General features: G+C 34.1%; 1 pseudogene; it reads right to left on the reverse strand.

Annotated features, from left to right (window-relative positions):
* Positions 1-6,252: 6,252 nt before the first annotated feature.
* Positions 6,253-10,704, reverse strand: LOC102748449 (small ribosomal subunit protein eS1 pseudogene; annotated as a pseudogene).
* Positions 10,705-18,257: the final 7,553 nt, after the last annotated feature.

The raw sequence follows: 18,257 nt of genomic DNA on the forward strand, positions 1-18,257 counted from the left end.
GGCACATTCTGCATGGAGCACTGGGTGTTATGCACGAACAATGAATCATGGAACACTTCATCTGAAACTAATGATGTAATGTATGGGGATTAACATAAGAATTAAAAAAAAAAACAAAACTAATGATGTAATGCATGGTGATTAATATAACACAATAAATAAAAAAAAAAAGCAAAAAAAAAACCCAAAACAAAACAAAAACAATACATACCTAAAATAGTTGTATAAATTACAAAGATCATCATTTCAGATATAAATTTGATGTTTTTAAATAAAATAGTTATATCATCATTTTATTGGTTGAACACATATAAATCATGTATCAATCATCTATTTAAAAATACATTAAGAATTTTTGCTTTTATCATTAGAATGCTAGTTTATCTTCTTGACAATGTATTTCCATTCCACTTTCCTTGAATAATTTTTTACCCTCTTCCATGCTTATATAAAAGAAATGAGCTCAGATTTCACAGAGAAATTAAACTATCAATGAAATAGAAGTTCACTGTTAAACAATTTAAGAAAATAGTAAAATCTTCTAAATACATCTTATAAAAATATATGTAATAATTTAGGAGATAAATTGATCTATTCAAATAAAATCATCCTAATTCTCTATTTGTGTTATCAATATCATGACAGTTAATACTCAAATTGTTTATATTATACATAGGAATTTGATTACTTCTGCATATTTCTCTAATGTAGAGATCCTTTTAGTTGATTTATTCTTTTGTCTTAAATGATAACAATTTATAAAAATATTTATTCCTCTTGGAAACTGTGGTGAAAATAGTCAAGCCTGCAGAAGAAATAAAATCATATCATATTTCAGTGGAACAGGAAATAACCAGTTCACACTGGAAAGTAGTTTGTAAGCAAAGGCTCCATTCTTTGACACTACAGGAGAGTCTGTATATCACATTCAACCTCAGCCCCGCGCAGGGCCTGGGGTCTATGGAGCATTCCTTTTATATAATTGGAGAAGCAACTTACTGTATCATGCGTGTCAGTGAAGTGTTACAAGTAGCAATAGAAACTATTTCCTGGTTAAATTAAGAGAGGAAAATATAGTTGGCTGTGTAGCTTTCTGGAAAATTTTGTGGTTAGCAGGCTAGTTTTGAAATCAGCTTGGTTAGCAAGTTGAAATATTTGTATTTTTTTAATAATCACAGGGAAATATAATATTTGAAATGTTTTTACAAATAGTAATGCCAGCTAAAATGACAGTTCCCCACAGTAATGGTGATAAGATCCTGTTCCTTTAGAATTCTTATTTTAAAAAGAATATCCTGCATTTCTCCATGAAGTAAATAGGAACTACAGAAATAGAAAACAGATAATTTATTGAAGAATATTTTATTCCTTTTTTATTTTATTTATTTTTAAAGATTTTTATTTATTTATTTGAGAGCGAGGGGGAGAGAGAGCAAAAGAGGGGAGAAGATCAGAGGGAGAAGCAGACTCCCCGCTGAGCGGGGAGCCCGATTCGGAACTCAATCCTGGGACTTCGGGATCATGACCTGAGCTGAAGGCAGATGCTTAACCAACTGAGCCACCCAGGCGCCCATTCCTATTTTAAATATGTTATTGAGAAAAACTTACGGATTTTATAAAATGCATTTCTAACATTTATTGAAATTATGTATGTATATGTATAAATGTTTCATTTGTATTAACTGTATATTTATAATATTATTTTTTTTAGATATGGAGTTTAAGGTATCAGTAGACTTATTTACATTAAATAAATTCTTGAATACCCAGATTATTATTTAATGAACCTCTAAGACTGATGGACCAATCATTTAGGCCATCCTTAAACAGACACCACATTGGTTAAGATTGGTTTCTGTGGGGCACCTGAGTGGCTCGGTCAGTTAAGCATCTGACTCTTGATTTCAGCTCAGGTCCTTGGATCTAGCCCCGTGTTGGGCTCTGTGCTGGGTGGAGAATCAGCTGGGAGATTCTCTCTCTCCCTCTCCTGTTGCTCCTCCTCCTGTTCCCACACACTCATGTGCTCTCTCTCTAAAAATTGAATAAATAAATCTTAAAAAAAAAAAAGTGGTTTCTGGTTTCATATTTCCTAGATTGATATTGAGTCCTCTTACTAGCCATATAAATTTAATCAAGTTGCTTATCCTCATAACTCCAACTATTAAATTGGATACAATAATATCCCACCTGTTTGTTGCAAAGATTTAAAATGAAATATGTATAAAACACTTAAAAAGAAGCCTCTCAAAATTACATTTATTTTCATAAATTATAAGTGTGCTCTTATACTATCAATGTAGGTAGCCAGGGTTATGTTTTTGATCTGTAACAGCTTGAACCTTCTTTCTGTTGAATCTTATTGGTATATGAAATAAATTTGAATCCAAATTTGTAGAGGTTAATTTTCGTGAGAGATCAAGGCATACACCTTTGGTTCAAAGAGAGTGAGGTAAGTTAGGTGGAGCAGATAGCAGTGACTTCCTGCTTAGCCCTTAAGAATACTGAGGTAAGGGAGGTACAGCAATTCATTAAGTAATAATAGGGATGCCTGGGTGGCTCAGTTGGTTAAGCGTCTGCCTTCAGCTCAGGACATGATCCCAGCGCCCTGAGATCGAGTCCCACATTGGGCTCCTTGCTCAGCCGGGAGCCTGCTTCTCCCTCTGCCTGCCACTCCCCCTGCTGGTGCTCTCTCTCTTTCTCTCTGACAAATAAATAAAATCTTTAAAAAAAGTAATAATAAAAAGGACTTCACAGCAAGGGAGCCAATGATTCAGTAGGTTCCCCTTTGATGAAAGATAGTATCTTCAAAATGCACATGTGCACATCACATGTGCTCACACATACATGTATGCAAGCACAGACATGTGTACTCATGCTTACATGCCAAGACTGCATTGCAAACACTGACTTTCACAAGCAAAATTTGATCGCCCCAACAGTAGTGGCATGTTCAGTGGGGTTAAAGACTGTAAATCCATTTGTTGAAACCCCAACCCCCAGTAAGATGGGATTAGGAGATGGGGGGTTATTGGGAGGTAATTAAATCATTGAAAGTGGATCCCCCAAGATGGAATTAGTATCCTTAGAAGGGGAAAAACCTTAGCCCTCTCTCTCTCCACCATGCAAGGGTATAACAGGAAGACAGCTGTCCAGATACCAGGAAGTGCCTCCACCAGAACTCAACCATGCTGGCCCCCTGATTTTGGACTTTCAGCCTTTAGAAATGTGAGAGAATAAATTTTTCTTGCTTAAACCACCCAGCCTATGATAATTTCTTATAGTAGTCCAAGCTGACTAAGATAAGGTGGCAGAGTTTTTTTTCTGATTTTGGCCAGAATAAACAGAAGAAAAAAAAAAATAAGCAAGAGAGCATGAGTAAAGGCAGAAGCATAAATTAGCCTAAACATTTAGCCAGATAATTATTAGAATTCCTGGAAGGAACTGACAGAAGAGGGAATTTGCACAATCAAAACCATGGTTTTACTTTCTTGTCATAGTGATTTTTAGCTTACTTTTATTCATGAAAGTTCAGTTGGCTGAGGAAAAATGAATTATATTTGCACTTATAAGATGTAGATCTGTGTATAAATGTGCTTGTCTGCTCATCCTGAACTGAACTAATTCTTCACTTGCATGGTGCTCCTGACAGCAAGTACAGGACAGCTTGGATGTTAAAGATTTAGTCAGTAAAATGGGACGCCTGGGTGGCTCCGTCGGTTAAGCGTCTGCTTTCAGCGCAGGTCATGATCCCAGGGTCCTGGGATGGAGCCCCGCTTAGGGCTCCCTGCTCGGCGGGAAGTCTGCTTCTCCTTCTCCCAACTCCCTGCTTGTGTTTCCTCTCTTACTGTGTCTCTCTCTGTCAAATAAATAAATAAAATCTTTAAAAAAGAAAAAAAAATTACTCGATAATTAATTTTTACTTGGTCTATCATTCAGGGACCAAGTACTACCTATATTTTTGCCTGACTTTGATTTGGTTTGTCCCAAAGCACAGTTCTATTGCCACATGGAGTAACGTCTCTAGAGTCTTTCATTCGAAACAGATAGTGGAGCAGGTGAAACCCATCATTCTCCACAGGCATGATAGATCAGAATGCTTGAGGAGTTCTCTGTAACTTTGCTTTAAAAAAGTTGTTCAGATGCTCACTGTGACCTACTGTTTTAATCACAGACTATATCCAAAAACATTGAATTGATTGTCTCCTGAATTTCTATGTAAGGAGAAAAATATACATGTACTTGCATACGTACCTACACACACATATTATATTGGGATTAAATTTACTCTTTGCTAGTATTTTCCAATAGTACTTCAAAAAGATACTTCACTATTGTAGGCATTTAGTAGACAATTATAAAGTGTTTAACATGCAAAACACCAGGGAAGGCACACACCATGACCCCACAAAACCCACCTTACATTCTTGAATGATTATGACTGTAAAAATCCTAGTGCCATTTTTTATTTTACAAAATAGAGAACATGAGGAAGAAACCTTCCACTTTCAACACAGAGGTAATAAAATATAAAATAATCAATGGATTTGCCCCAGAGCTGAAAATATGAATCACCTGGCCCACTATCATTTTTCCTATTACAGAACACAAAATAATTTTCTTGGTTAAAGGCAGTTGTTACCCTATCACCTGCTCAAATCAATATCAACTGTATGGTTGAGACTCCTCTGGTTAAAATTATATATCAAAGATGCTCAAAGCAAGGGAAAATCATTTTTATTATGTTTCCTTGACTTCTCTACTTTCTTTTACTTTATAAATAACAGCCAAGACATTGGGATTTTCTTCAAAGCTTCAGCACTGAGACACTTGTTAAGTGCAGTTTATAATCTCATATCATTCTTCAAAATATTGGCTTTTAAAATAAGATAAACATTTCTGCACAACTTAGTCACCCATTCTGAGATAAAAATCAAAGGAAAATATAAAAATTTAAGTAAATTTTTCTTGGTTAGTGATATAAAATTTTAGCAAAGTTATCAAGAAGTTATTCCTGGTTAATTTACTTGAAAATTATTTGATCAATAATAAGTATGGTGTCTATGGAGTTACATTTATATTTCTGATTTATAAATATTTTTAAAATGCAAAAGCGATCACCACTTTTCCAAAATAGGTATTTCTCATTTTTTTAAATTTTAAATTGACAGAGTGACATGAAGTATTGTTATATCATTCCCTCAAGACTACAAAAGAAAAGAGCAAAAAACTAAAAGACAAACACAGATTTGCATCTATTATTCATAAGTAGGGACCACTAAGAACACGTGTGGATGATATTGATGACGTGAAATAAATAGGGACAAAAGAAATCTTACTGGCTAGTTTGCTAAACTCTTTTTCCAGAATTTTCAAATGCAGGGAATATTGTCAGGGACATGCATATACCCACTCTTTTATTTCATTTAAATTTTTATTTCCATTTATTTCTACATTTCCATTAATGGATTAATACTCCAATTTTATTATTTTTCTAATCTTCAAGAAACAAATAATTTTCTTGGAATTTACCTAAAGTATCTCACACGGGTAAAAAGAATGAAGGCTTTCAGCTCATTTTAACCCCACTTTGGGTATTACTGGATTCAGTTTGCTAAAATTTTGTTTAGATTTTTGAAATAACATTCACTAGAGAAATTGATCTATAGTTTTTCTTTTAATGCCCTTGATAGGTTTTGATATAAAGATTATTCTCATTTAATAAAAAAGGAACTAAGAATTATTTTATCTTTAAAATAGAAGATTTTGTATTTAAATGTTTGGAAGAGTTTGCTCATGAAATCATCTAAATCTGGAGATTTTTCTGGTATTTTTAAAATAATAGATTAATGTACTGAACAGAACAAGTGCTATTGAGATTTGCCTATTTCTCTTTTCAGTTTTGGTAGGTTATATTTTTTTCTAAAAATGTGGGCATCTAAATTTTCAGATTAATATGCCTTATTTATTTATTTATTATTTATTTTCACAAATAAGAATTATTATTTGTCACCATTAAATGTCTGAATTTTATTTATTGTTTATATATTTTTAAAGATTTTATTTATTTATTTGACAGAGACAGAGACAGCGAGAGAGGGAACACAAGCAAGGGCAGAGGGAGAGAGAGAAGCAGGCTTCTCGCGAGCAGGGAGCCTGATGCAGGGCTTGATCCCCGATCCTGGGGATCATGACCCAAGCAGAAGGCAGACGCTTAACGACTGAGCCACCCAGGGGCCCCAAAATGTCTGAATTTTAAACAGGTTCTTGGACTGGTGGCCCCCATCCATGAGCTCATTCAACTTAACACTGATCTCATCCCCAGTAACTTTTCCAGAACTACTAACTTCACCATGAAGCTCTTTGAGCTTTCTCAATTCAAACTCAGCCTCCTGCATTTTTACTTTTCTAACAAAGACATCTTGGAGTGGATAAAGAGACTGACAACCTTTTCTATGTCTATGTCATCAGAAAAGACATAGAAATTCACTGATCACTTCTTTTAGGTCATCGTTTGCACCTCTCGGGTCATGATTTCCATCATCTTTTTCCAAATTTGGTAGACCTGCTCATGCTGAGTGTAAGAGGTCTTCCGAATCTGATTGTTATGTTTTCTTAGTAAAACCAACACAAAAGAGATGAAGCCAATAACCACTGATAGTCTTGACATCAACATGAGCTTCAATCATGGTCTGCCATTTTTTGACCATGGAACAAACACATTTTGCCACGGGTAAGATCTATGCCATGGAAATTAGGCAGTTTTTGCCCTGAGCATCCTCAGTAATTAGCTTGACTTTTATAAATGCAACTACATCATTCTGCAGATCAGCAAGGCTCACTTCAAAAACCCAACCCTTGAGGCCATCAGATGAAATTTTGGTTCTTTCAGTTCTCGTGACTAGTGTTTTTCCAATATTTCTTATACTGACCATAGCTGGTGCTTTCACATCAGTCTTTCTTAGAGAATGTATCAACTACTTTCTTCCTGGCTCCTTTTTTGCCGCCTTTCCTAAAGACACTTGTTTTTGCTGACCACCAACGCACGGCTCCAGGAGCCAAAAGGCAATATGCTTTTTTAAAAATATATTCTTTAGATTTCTAATATTTTTAAGATCTTAATGTCTTTAAGCTATATATTTAATATCTAATATCTTTCTGATAATATAAATTTATCACGTTTTTTCCTTGATTAGTCTGGCTAGGTTTTTATTTATTTTGTTATGTTTTACAAAAACTCAATTTTTTTACTTTACTGGTTTTCTCTACAAATAGAGGGAAATATGCTTACTTTATAATTTAATACTTTTTGCTTTTATATTTACTTTTTCTTTCTATGTTCTTTGACCATTCCATCTTTAAGCTGTTCTAGTCTGCCTCTTCTACACTCACTACTCCACAAAAATAAGTCTTGTCAAATTTAGCAACACCTCCACATTGCTATATCCACAGGAAATTTTCTTAAGAATATTGGATATAGGTTATTGATCATCATGTCAGCAATTAAATATACAATATAGTGACTTAGGATATAGTCTCTGGAGGCCGAATTTCTGGGATCAAATTCTTGCTCTGCTGTATGGACCTTAGGTAAATTGTTTTACCTTTCTGTATATAGTTTTCTTTATCATTAAAATGAATATTCCAAACACAATATGCAATTAAGTGAGTTGATACATGTAAAGTTCTTAAAATAAGCCTGACACATATTTAGATTCTTAATATATATTTGGTATCATTATTATATCCTTATTTTTGTTTTCATCCAAGCAGTTGTAAAAATCACAATGTACATCCATTTCTAATATTGTGGTCACTCTCAACATGTGGTTTTCAAACTTTCATGTATGTATGAATCAGCTAGGGTGATTTCTAAATATTTAATTCAATATTTTACTTTTCTTTTAATTTTAATATTTTTATTTAATAATTCTGGGTAAGATTCAAAAATTACATTCTCAGTAATTACTCCAATTGTTCTCATGTAGGTGGCTTACAGAGCACTTTTTAAAATCCCTGCTGACCAAGATTCTCTTCTTGACCAAACTGTAGTCAGATTTTTCTTGACTATGCCTCCATCTTGGCCTATAAAGACTTGAACAAACACTACTATAGTTTCTAACAATTCCAGGCAGTACCCGTAGGATGTCTCTAGTCCCTCTTAAAGTGCCTGCTTGAGAAACTCATGGCTGCCAAAAGAATTTACTGTCTGTTGAAGCCAATGCCTGAAGATAGGGCCCCTGTTTCCTAGTCTTTGTGTGAAGGAAGAAGCTAACCTTTGGTAAGTGCCAGTTAGCAAACCCAGATGGGTTTCACTTGGACCACCTCTACCCGATTCTGCCTTTTCGTGATTTTTCACTTCCCTGACTGTTTAAGCCCCAGACATTTCTCCTCCCTACTCTACTCTCCTTTCAAAGGTCTGATCACCTCTGAACATATCAGAATGGAGCTCAGCCCTTTCCCCTACAGTCAGTAGTTACTGAATATAATCTGTTCTCACTCCTTGAAATTAATGTCTGGTTGTGTTTATCTTTGACACTGCCCCACAATTAGCATTACTTTAATGTAATTTTGAAATAAATCTCATGATGCAAGATTCTCAAATTTTATCCAACTTTTTTTTTTTTTTTTCTTTTTGTCCTGCTGCTAGGTAACAATTTGTTTTATAAACCTCCCTGGTGATTGTTATTGAACAAAAAATTTAGACCCATAAATCTAACTGTGGCCTTGCTCTTTTTAACCATTAATGTAAAGGGTTTAATTTTGAACTCTCATTTTTGTTCAGTTTATCTATAAGTTTATCCTCATGCCAGGGCCACGCTGCCTTGACTAGTATAGATTTATAGCAAGTTTTGAAATTGGAAAGTGTTTAAGTGCTTGATCTTATTCTCCTGTCAAGAAGTTTTGGCTACTCTGCCTCATTTGCCTTTCTCTGTAAACTTGAACTTGTCAATTTCTACAAACAAAAAGGCTTGGCAGGGGGGTGGGGGTGGGTGGGTGGGGGGTTGAAATTGACTTAATTAAATCTATAGACCAATCATGGTGAATTGTCATTTTAATACATTTAATCTTCTGATTCATGAATATGGAATGTCTCTCCATTTTTAATCTTCCTTCTCACAGCAGCATTTTGAAATTTTCAGTACACAGTCTTGTACTGCTTTTGTTAATGTTACTTCTGAGTATTTTATTCTTTTTTTTTCATGCAATTGTGAATGGAATTGTTTTTTTCTAATTTCATTTGCAAATGTTCACTACTAGTATAGAAATATAATTAATGTTTCTATATTGATGTTAAATCCTGTGATCTTGATCCTGACCTTATTTGAAAGGTTTGCAACTTTTTGTGACTTACTTGAATTTTCTACATACAGAATCAAGTCATCTGCAAATAAAACAATCTTCTTTCTTTCCAATTTGGATACCTTTTATTTCTTTATCATTTTCTTCTGCTGTTTTTCTGTCTAATTCACTGCCTATACCTTCAATGCATGCAATGTTGAATAAGAGTGGAGAGAGCAGGCATCCTTGCCTTTTCCTGATCTTAAGGGGGAAGCGTTTGGTGTTTCACCACCTTAGTAAACTTTTCACTTTAGTGGTGAAACATCAAATGTTTTCCCCTAAAATCATAAAAAAAAAAGCTATAGCTATAGGACTTTTGTAGATACTCTTTATCTGTTTCAGGAAGTTCTATTCTTAATCTGTTAGAAGTTATCATCAGTGAATATAAGATTTTTTGAAACTTATTTGTGCATTTATTAATATGATCATGAGGTTTTGTTACTTTATTAATATCGTGCCTTACATTAATTGATTTTCAGATATTACACCAACCTTTCATTCCTGAGATAAACCTCATTTGGGCATGGTGTACATATAATCATTTTCCTACATGGCTGGATTTATTTGCTAATATTTTCTTGAGGATTTTTGCAGCCATATTCATGAAATCTATTGGCTAGTACTTTTTTTTTCCCTATTGATGTCTTTTTTCCCTCTACTGATAGGATTAGGATAGCACTTGCCTCACAAAATGAATTAGGAAGTGTTCCCTCCCCCTTTATTTCTGAAAGAAATTTTTCCATTTCTGTTGCTTCTTCCCTTTTCTGGAGGAGTTCACAAAGCGTTGTTATTACTTGCTCCTCTTAATGACCAATTAAATTCCGAGGGTAGCCATGGGAGGTTGGTCTTTACTTAGGGAGAAGATTTTTAACCGTTGATTTAATTTCTTCATTTGTTATACATCTATTCATATACTCTATTTTTTGTTGTTGTTCTTATTGTTGTTCAGATTTAGTAATTTTTATCTTTTTAGGAATTTTTCCATTTTAACCACATTGTGCAATTCGTTGGCAAAATATTATTCATAATATTCCCTTGTGATTCTTTCTAATTTCTGTAAAATCAGTAGTGCTAGCCTCCCTTTTATTCCTGTTTTGGTAATTTGTTTCTACTCTTATTTTCTTGCCAACTCTAAGTAAATATTTGACAAGTTTGTTGATTTTTTCAATAAAATTTTGGGGATTCACTTTTGTAGTATTTTTTTTTGTATTTGATACCATTTCTTTCTTTTTTTTTTTTTTTAGATTTATTTATTTGAGAGAGAGAAAGAGTGCACACCTGTGTGTGAGGGGGAGGGGAAGAAGGAGAGAGAAAATCTCAAGCAGACACCCCACTGAGCACAGAGTCTAACTCACCTGGTCCCATCACCCGTGAGACCATAACCTGAGCTGAAACCAAGAGTCTGATTAGCCACCGAGGTTTCCTTACTTCTTTTCTAATCTTATTTCCTTCTTTTTTCTTGTGTTATGTTTAATTTACTCTTTTATTTTCTAGCTCTCTAAAATTAATTCATGGGTTATTGCTTTGAAATATTTCTTTTCAAATCCAGGCATTTCATTTATAAATTTTCTTCTAAGCACTGTTTTAGATACATGCCATGAAGTTCTATGTATTGTGTTTTCATTTTTGCTCAACTCAAAATGTTTTCTGATTTCTTTTTTGATTTATTCTTTAGTTCATTGGTTGCTTAGAGGTGTGCTGGTTAATTTCCAAATATTTTTGGATTTCTCATGTTCTTCTTTCTTTTTTATTTCTAATGTAATTCCATAGTGATCAGAGAACATACTTTATAGGAATCCAATTATTTTACATTTATTGAGAATTCTTATGGCCTAGAACATAATCTTTCCTGAAACATGTTCCATGTATTTTTTCTACTGCTGTTGGATAGTGTATTCTATGAATATCTCTTTGGTCATCTTCATCAATAATGTCTTTCATAATCTTATGTCTCACATCCTTAATAATCTTGCTGATTTTCACTCTAACTGAGCTCGCTATTTGTGAGAGTAGGGCATTGAATTGTCCAAATATTTTTGTTACATTTTCTATTTATCCTTTAAATTGTCTAAATCTGCTACATATATTTTTTAAATATTTTGTTAGGTGCATGTGTGTTTATAATTATTATGCCTCCCAAGTGAGTTGATCTTTTATTTTTTTTTTAGATTTTTTTAAATTTATTTATTTGAGAGAGAGAATGAGAGAGAGAGAGCACATGAGAGGGGGGCAGGGTTAGAGGGAGAAGCAGACTCCCTGCTGAACAGGGAGCCCAATGCGGGACTCGATCCTGGGACTCCAGGATCATGACCTGAGCTGGAAGCAGTCGCTTAACCAACTGAGCCACCCAGGCGCCCGTGAGTTGATCTTTTATAATTAGAAAATGTCCATCTGGTAACTAAAAGCAATTTTTTTCTTAATGTCTTTTGTTTGACATTAGTATAGTCACTCTGGCTTTCTCATGGTTACTGTTGCATGGTGTATCTCTTCCCCTCCTTTTATTTTTGATTAATTGTGTCTTTGAATCTAAAGAGTACCTCTTATATGGGGTATATATTTGGATCTTTATAATTTTTTGTTTGTTTCATTTTTGTTTCTATCCATTCTGACAATCTCTGCCTTTTAATGAGAGTTCTTAATCCATGAATGCTTAATATCATTATTGACATGGTTGGATTTATATCTACCATTTTGCTATTTGTTTCCTTTATGTTTCACACCTTCTCTCTCTCCGTCCCTCTCTCTGTCTCTCCCTCTTTTCCCTCTATTTCCTTTCTTGATGTTATGTTGATAATTATCTAATGTGCCATAAAATTGTTTTGTTGAATTATCTACTGGATTTGTGTGTGTGTGTGTGTGTGTGTGTGTGTGTTTTGGTAGATATTTTTTAGTTTTCGCTCTAGGGATTGCAACATAATTCTTAATGGGTCAAAAATTCTAGTTTCTTTACATACCTCATAATATTCTTTTGAAAGCTGAACTTTTAGAATTACATTGCAGCAATTCTAGACTCTGGTTTCCACCAGGATTGATATTTGCTTCTATTTTTATGTTTATTAGGGACTTGGTTGGACTAATTTGTTGCCTGTGTGGTGACTGATGTCTCTGCTCAGTTATTTGTTTCTATTTTTGTCTTCTTTAATTCTTGTTTTGCTTTTTAGGGTTAGTTTGTTTGACATAGTTCTTGGGTCAACATAGCTTAGTTCTCATCCAATGCTTGTTTAGAGGTTATGTTCAAACACTTGGAAAGAGTAGGACTTTCACATTTTGCCAATAGATCGCTTAAAATCCAGTAGCTCATTAAGGCCCCTGCAATCTTTTCTAAGTTTGCACACAGTCCTGTGCATACAGCCTTTCTTGCAGTGAGCCTGCTAGTAGACTGCAGCCTACACCCCCAGGTAAACTTCTGGATGATAGAGCTGGAATGGGTAAGAACAAAGCAGCCCTGGACTAAAATTCTACAATCCTCCACTATTTTTACTGAGGCTCAGTTGATATTCTTAAAGTCATGTTTCTCATTTATTGTATGGTTTTGGTCAATTTCCAGAGCACTTGAATGGTTATTTTTGACAATTTGTCCAGTTTTTATCATTGCTTTTTTGGAGAGAGATTTTGTCATTTTCTTCAATTTGTCATTCCAGAAGTCTCACATTGTTCTTTTAAAGCTACTTTAAACTCAGGTGTTTTTTTTTTTTTCTCTCTCTATTTTTTTCTTGGTATGAAGTAGAAGTATTTGAAATGTTTCAATTCTGTTTGAATCCCAATTTTTATCTACATTGCAGCACCTACACTGACAACGGTGTTTTTTTTTATAATAAAATATATTTAATTTTTTTATTATGTTCAGTGAGCCACTGTATAGTACTTTAATCTACTAAGAAATACATAACTTTTTTCTTCTCATAGACCTTGTGTATAGCAACATATCCAAACTCCTTTGACTGAATTTCAGGATATCTTTACAAATTATTTTTTGTTGTTGTTTTTGTTCTTGTTTTGCTATAAATGTTCAATTTCTTTTGATAAAAAATGTACAGGAGTCTTTTATATAAACAATATATAAGAAAAATTCCTTGTCATACTGTTTGAAATAGTCTCACAATTGGAATAGTAAGACAGATATCACAGTTCTTAGATGAAAACTGGGACATGTTCACCAGCCTCTTTAACTTTATAGTGAAATTTCTATCTTAGAAAAATTCCATATGGAGCTGGGGAAAAGTATGCCTTTTTGAATCTAATGCATTAATCAAACATTAATTTTTGCTAATGTGGGTAGAGAAAGATCATAGGATGATTATGTGGCATATGTTTGATACATACAAACAGGAGTGCAGCACAGTTCTGCCTGAAACTATGATTTGTTGGCTAAAAGAGAAATTCTCATCATAAAAATCTCAAGAAGTCTTGTAGCTATTTAATAAAGATGGATGTCACCTTGGTGTAGGTGGTGTCACTGAAGTTGATTTACACTGTTAATTCTTTCTCAACTTTATTTTTTCATAAGTAGATTCCCATGCTATTATCAGAATATGTAATATTCAGACTTGTAGGAATTAGAAGCTGGAAAGGTTTCAGTAAATGGCTAAGAATTTTACAAGTAATAATACTGTTCAAGTTCACTTTTTAAGTTCAATTATGAAGTTATTCACTCACCCAGTTATTCAGTCATCCAGTTCTTCATGTCGTTATTTGATTATGTATAACTTTAAAAAGGATAAATTGAATAAAATTTTTTATTTAGAATTAAACATTGAAATATCTGGTACATTTCAAAGCACATAAAATAAGCTGAATCATTCTGGAAGGCATTTTGTGTCTGGAATTTGTCTATAAGCCTTCTGAGCATCTCAGAGACCAGCTTATTCCTCACCCCCTTTAGCCACGCCTATCTTAAGATTGTCTATCCATACTGAAAACATGCCAACTTTGCTATCATTTCAAATAGACTTCTTTATTGATCTGTCAATATTATCAATAACAGCTCACAGTCATTTTAGAAATAAGAATTCCCGCCTCAAAATTATTCAAGGATGAAATGGGTAAATGTGCCTTTTTGTGTAGAGTATAATTTTAGATTCTTTCACATATTAGATTCCTTTAACTCCCACCTCCTTCCCTGAAGTAGATTCTCTACTATAAGCATGGAAACTGTAGGACAAGAAGTTAAATAAGCCATCGGAGAGCGCATAAATTTTCTAACTGGAATTTCAATTCATGCATATCTGATTGCCAAACTCACACTCTCCCTATGTTCGTGGTGCGTAGTAAGTATTAGTTGAGCACCTACTATGCCCAAGTCCATATGCCAGGCTTTTTAGGTTTCTTTGTAGAAATCTCTTACTTCACCCTTTAAATAAAGGTTCAGATAAAAAAAACGACTTGAACTTGTTTTTCTACTTATTCTAACATCACACATTTATAAAACGTTCAGGAGCTTTGTATCTTATCAGAAAAATACATACCAAAAACCTGAACTATCATTATTTACTCAGAACGAGGTCTTTTCATTTACTTTTCTTCTTTAAGTACTGAGTACTGGCAGTGATGTGCCACTTTCAGGAGTTTTTATTCTAACACTTAGGTTACAAGGATAGCAGCAGTATTTTCATAGTTTTTCTGTATGTGGGTAGGACTCCAGGTATTCATCCTGGATTGAAAATTTACTAGAATTTCTCTTTTTATGCTTAATAAAAGATCACCTTAAAATAAATCTGTTTCCATTTTGAATAACAAAGCCAAAGTTTTATATTCCAGCTTTACAATAAAATAAAATGAAGATTTCCCTTTAAATGGAACATCCTGCATCTCAAAAAGTTGAATAAGATGACACTTGAGAAGTCATTCCAGCCAGTTAGTTAGGGCATGGGAGAAAGTTCAACACTAGAACATTCTCTGAATGTATTGTATTTTTATTTGATTATGAGCAGGATTCATTTTCATTTAATTTGCCAACATGCCTCTCAGTGTTTTATTCTTAGATAAACAAGTGACTGTAGGCATGTTGAGCCAATTACTCCTATTCTGTTCCTAAATTGGCATTAATACAGTAGCTGGATGGAAAAGGTCCCATGCTTGCTGACACATTATTAATGACCAGTGATGCAAAAAATATTGCTATAGCCATACTTACTTGTCTCTATGCTTGAGACCAATGGGCTTGATCACTCTCATGCTGCATATTGTTTTTCCTTTTTTGAGGAAAAGTCAGCATACTTTTACCAACAGGAAAGTCAGCTTCATATCTCCCAGCTCTACTGGAGGCTGAGTTCTGGCATAGATGAAACGAAAAATTTCAATGCTTTTGCTTTGGTCCTGGATATCCACTAATAATGTTTAATATTTTGGGACAACATTCTAATTACAACATATGGTAACTTTTTTTTGTTTGTTTTTTGATAGAAAGGATACTAGATATATTCCATCAACAGGTCATATCATATCCTCATGATATTAATGGTCAAGTACCTGATGGTGACCAAAAATAGCCTTAAAAGCTTAGGGCTAAAATTTCAGTATTGAAGTTAAACACTCAAGCTCTGTAGTTAAAAAAATCTGGGATTTAGTCACAACTGTTCTACTTAATCAATGAGTTAACTTGGACACATTACTTAAACTTTATCTAAGATTTTTCATCTCTCAGATGAGGGTGGTATTAACCACCTTTTTTTTTTTTTAAATAGAGTTACTGTGAGCATTAAATGATATAACTCAGTCTATATCATCAAATTAACCTTCATGTTCCTTCAGCTCCTACCTAATACTTTGCTTACTGTAATCAGAATCTTATCTTGTTCCTGGCTTCAAGCTCTTACTTCAACAGATCCCAGGATTTAGGCCCCTTTACTTAAGTAGTGTTTGGAGTCTGTGCCTCATTTTCACATATTTTGCCCCTGAAAGTATGATCCTATGTTGTCTCCCCTGTATTACTAAAGATTCCAGTTCTTATTCTCTTGCCCCTCATGGAGCTGATCCCAAGAGTGTTCCTCAGCACACACAAATCAGTGTCCTGAAGTTTGCTACCTGAGAAAGTTATCTAAGGCAGCCCCCATCTCTGGTTGGATTCCTCCTCACTCTTTTACAATGACCATCTACCTGTTCAGGTATATATTTATTATCACCTATATTTATTACTAACTTTTTGGGTCCTTAAAAACAGATTGTATGTTTCAGGACATCTATCAATCAAAGCATCCATTGTCAATCATTCCAAATATTTGTGCAAGCTTTATGACCCAAACATTGTTCTAAGAGACGCATATATAGATTGTCTCATTTAATCCCTGTGACTCTATGAGGTGGGTGCTATTATTATCCCCATTTTTCAGATGAGAATGCTGAGTCACAGTACATGGAGGAGCCAGGATTTCGAATTTAAACCTCTGCCCTCTGATTCCTGAGGTCATACTCTTCACCACTCTGTTTCCCCATGGCCACGAAGCTAATTGCCTCCCACCCAGGACTCCTGCAGATCTCCCATTTCCAGACTCCTTGAGGCTTTTCCAGATCTCCGGTTGAAATACTCTCTGAAGTATAATTAATACTTTTATGCTTCTCTGCAGAATCTGGCTGAAGTTGAGACTTTATTTCACTTGACTTCTTCCTCTTCACTATCCTGAATCTGTACTCTTACAGGTCTCTCCCAAGAGCACTTCCTTAGTAAATCACTTGCACATAATCCTCATCTCAGGGTCTGCCTCTGACAAACACAGGCTTAGCACAAAGAGTTCACTATTAGGAATTTTGAGGGAAAATAGAGAACATGATTTATGAAGAAAATACCAAACATCATATGATTTCAACCACAAATATTTCAAGACATAAAGGTATTCTATTATCCTTGTCATGCATAAGAGAAATTAATAATAATTCCTTGATAACATCAAAAAACCCATTCAGTGTTCAAATTTCCACTTGTTTGGAATTTTTATTTGCTTATTATGTTTATTAGTTTTTATTTGCTTGAATCAGGGTCCACATAAAATTCAAATAATGTAATTTGTTGATGTTTATTGAAGTCTTTTTTGTAAGGTCTGCCCAATTTATTTATCCTTGTGATTTATTTGTTGGGGATAGGGTTGTTTATCCTGTTAACATTTCCTACAGTCTGCATTGTGTTGATTCTATTTCCATGGCACAGATTAATATGTTACTCTGTAAATTGCTAACTATTTGTAGAAGCTTGATCTGATTCAGTTTTATTTCTTCTGGCAAGACTGCTTCATTGGTAGGTTGTATGTCCTTCTATCAGGAAACACATAATGGCTGATTGCTTCTCTTTTTTATGTTAACAATTGTTGAGGATCAGTGCCTAGATTCATTAATTCAAATAGAAGTTTCAATGTGATAATTTCTAATTTTACAATGTCTTCTTTATCAGATTAAAACCTCTATAAAGGGAAAAAAAAACCCTTCATCTAATATCTGGTTTACTAGTTTTCTAGTTATTATCCAAAAGGCAATAGAAATGCTTCACCTTTCATTTACCAGTTTCAAAATAATGAGCTTGGGTTTTTGTAGAATCTCCCAATGATGACCAGTGTGTTTTCTTTGCTCATTTTGTTTTCATTATGAATTCATGTATTTAATCATACTTAATGTGTTTCACTCCATGGCAGTTATTATTCTTATTAATGTTCAAATTGTCTCATCTTTGACCAATGAGACTCTCTTCAAATTGACTCTTCAGGAATTTTTGGATAGCAACCTTCATTTCTGTTAATACAGGATGTTCCCAGTACATTTCCTGCCCCAGACTTGGAATCACCTATTTCTCCAAGATGCCCTGTCTCTCTTTCCCAGGTCCATGTAACTTAAACCCTTTCATGTGTTTGTTCTCATTCTTCTGAAAATTGAGAATCTCCTCTTAAAGGTGACTGATGATCCTCCAGTTTTGAGCCAGTGGCTCTCCCTTAGCC

Source organism: Leptonychotes weddellii, chromosome 9 (genome assembly GCF_054177405.1).
Source record: "Leptonychotes weddellii isolate Sample4059 chromosome 9, ASM5417740v2, whole genome shotgun sequence".
Lineage (NCBI taxonomy): Eukaryota > Metazoa > Chordata > Mammalia > Carnivora > Phocidae > Leptonychotes > Leptonychotes weddellii.